The 2,906-nt window shown below is 40.5% G+C and overlaps 1 pseudogene; it reads left to right on the plus strand.

Moving 5' to 3' along the window:
* Positions 1-1,545: 1,545 nt before the first annotated feature.
* On the plus strand, positions 1,546-2,178 carry LOC116456896 (small ribosomal subunit protein eS7-like; annotated as a pseudogene).
* Positions 2,179-2,906: the final 728 nt, after the last annotated feature.

The raw sequence follows: 2,906 nt of genomic DNA on the forward strand, positions 1-2,906 counted from the left end.
TGCGGTGGCTCATGCCTGTAATTCTAGCATTTTGGGAGGCCGAGGCGGGTGGATCACTTGAGATCAGGAGTTCAAGATCAGCTTGGCCAACATGGTGAAACCCCGTCTCCACTAAAAATACAAAAATTAGCCAGGCATGGTGGCACGTGCCTATAAACCCAGCTACTCAGGAGGCTGAGGCACGGGAATTGCTTGAACCTGGAAGGCGGAGGTTGCAGTGAGCCGAGATGGCACCACTGCACTCCAGCCTGGGGAACCGAGTGAGACTCAGTCTCAAACCCCCCCCCAAAAAATAAATAAATAAAATAAGAAAGTTGATGATAAAGGTTAACTTGTGCAAGATATTTATTGACTTTTATCATAGGCATGGGAGAGGGCATAATATGATCACTGACCACTTGAAAACCAGAAGGCACAAGTCTATGGGAGCATCAAGATCTACTTCCAGTGTTGGTAGTTATTTTAAGATTGTGACTTATAATGATAAAGTAACATGTGCCATGGCCGTAGGTGCTTTTGCCTGTCCCTCTGTGAATCGTGACTCTTTTTTTTTTTTTGAGATAGAGTCTCGCTCTGTCACCCAGGCTGGAATGCAGTGGTGCGATCTCGGCTCACTGCAAGCTCCGCCTCCTGGGTTCACGCCATTCTCCTGCCTCAGCCTCCCGAGTAGCTGGGGCTACAGGCGCCCACCACCACACCCAGCTAATTTTGTTTTTGTATTTTTAGTAGAGACGGGGTTTCACCGTGTTAGCCAGGATGGTCTCGATCTCCTGACCTTGTAATCCACCCCCCTCAGCTTCCCAAAGGGCTGGGATTACAGGCGTGAGCCACTGCACCCTGCAGAATCATGACTCTTCTTTTAGATCAAGTGACTGCTCTTGTAAATTGTTTGCTCATTTTTTATACCGAGTTTTCTTGTGCAATACAAAAAGTAATACGATAGCTGTTAGTGTGTTGTCTCCATTGAAAAGAAATTTGCAGACAGTTAAATGGGTGCCAGCTTTATATTCATGTTCTGAGATGGTTCAAATAGGAAAGTTAACTTCTAGAATTAGTTAATATCTATAAGGGTTTGCATTTTTCACCTAATTATTGAAAACAAACTAAATTTATTTTCTATTAATGGTGAAACGTCTGACATTATTATGGATGTTGTAGATTAAGTTAAAAAGATCAACCTTGAAGATAAAATTATTTAAGGTAATAAATACATTTACAATTTTTGGAACAACATGATGTCAAGGTAAAACAACTTTTTAAAACTAAGTTTGAAACCTATCAAGGAAAATCGTACATGGAATTGGTTGTATTGTACACATAATTCAGAAATGCATCCAAATAAGCTGTGGTATTCTAGGAATCAAAATAGAGCTTTCCTGTCAAATTTTATATAATTTTTAAACATGCAGTTTGAGTTACAAAACTGCAAAACTTTTGTGATTAAGCTGATGTTGGATTTAAAGAACTCTTATCAGGCTGCTGGAATTTGAGAAGCTTTTGTAAGACTTGGGGTCTCTTCCTAAGCTGGTGCTCAGCAAGGAGGCCATGTTCAGTTAGAGCACCAAGATCGTGAAGTCCAGCTGCGAGAAGCTGAGTATGTTCAAGTGTAGCTCTACTAGGCACTTCTGAAGCTGGAGATGAACTTGGACCTCAGGCTCAGCTCAGGGAGCTGAATATTACGGCAGCCAAGGAAATTGAAGTTGGTGGTGGTCAGAAAGCTATCATCATCTTTGTTCCTCTGTTCCTCAACTGAATCTTTCCAGAAAATCCACATCTGGCTAGTACATGAATTGGAGGAAAAGTTCAGTGGGGAAGAATGTTGTTTTTATTGTTCAGAGGAGAATTCTGCCTAAGGCAACTCAAAAAAGCCATACAAAAATAAGCAAAAGCGTCCCAGGAGCCGTACTCTGACAGCCATGCATAGTGCCATCCTTGAGGATTTGCTTTTCCCAAGTGAAATTGTGCACAAGAGAATCCGCATGAAACTGGATGGCAGCTGGCTCATGAGGGTTCATTCAGACAAAGCACAGCAGAAGAATGTGGAACATAGGGTCGAGACTTTTTCTGGTGTCTATAAGAAGCTCACTGGCAAGGACGTTAATTTTGAATTCCGAGAGTTTCAGTTGTAAACAAAAAAGACTAAAGTATATCCACAGCAAACAAACAAACAAAAAAAAAACAAAAAAAGCTCCTCTTCAGGCTGGCATACTTTTTTCCTTACTACTTATTAACAATTAGATATGGGAAATGTTTGTTTCTACAGACAAGAGAGTCAGTTGAAGCTTTCAACCAGTGTCATAGTGCATGCAGTTTTATGAAAATATTAAAAATGATTGTTAGTTTTTCAGAAAATACCCTTGACATTGTACTAGAGACAGATATGGTTAAGAAATTGATTGGGCCTGGCATGGTGGTTCACATCTGTAATCCCAGCACTTTGGGAGTCCGAGATGGGGGGATTGCTTGAGCTGAGGAGTTCTAGACCAGCCTGGGAAACATAGTGAGATCCCATCTCTACATACACATGCAAAGTTAGCCGAGTGTGGTGGCATGCACCTGCAGTCTCAGCTATTCAGGAGGCTGAGGTGGGAGGAATGCTTGAGACTGAGATTGAGGCTGCAGTGAGCCATGATCAGATCTTTGCAGTCCAGCCTGGGTGACAGAGTGAGATCCTGTATCAAAAAAAAAAAAATTGATTGAAATACTTAATGATGTATGAAGAATAATTATTTTTCTTGTTATTTTTAATGTTCAGAAAATCAATATAAATAAAATTCGATGTCCCTCTTCCCCACCTCACATTTTGCTTTAATGGTTGTACATATGTTTTATTTTTTGGAAAAAAATGTATTTTTGAAAACAGTTTTTGAATAGTACTATTTCATAGGCCCACCCATTTAATAAAA

The sequence above is a fragment of the Hylobates moloch genome, unplaced genomic scaffold (genome assembly GCF_009828535.3).
Source record: "Hylobates moloch isolate HMO894 unplaced genomic scaffold, HMol_V3 SCAFFOLD_17, whole genome shotgun sequence".
NCBI lineage: Eukaryota > Metazoa > Chordata > Mammalia > Primates > Hylobatidae > Hylobates > Hylobates moloch.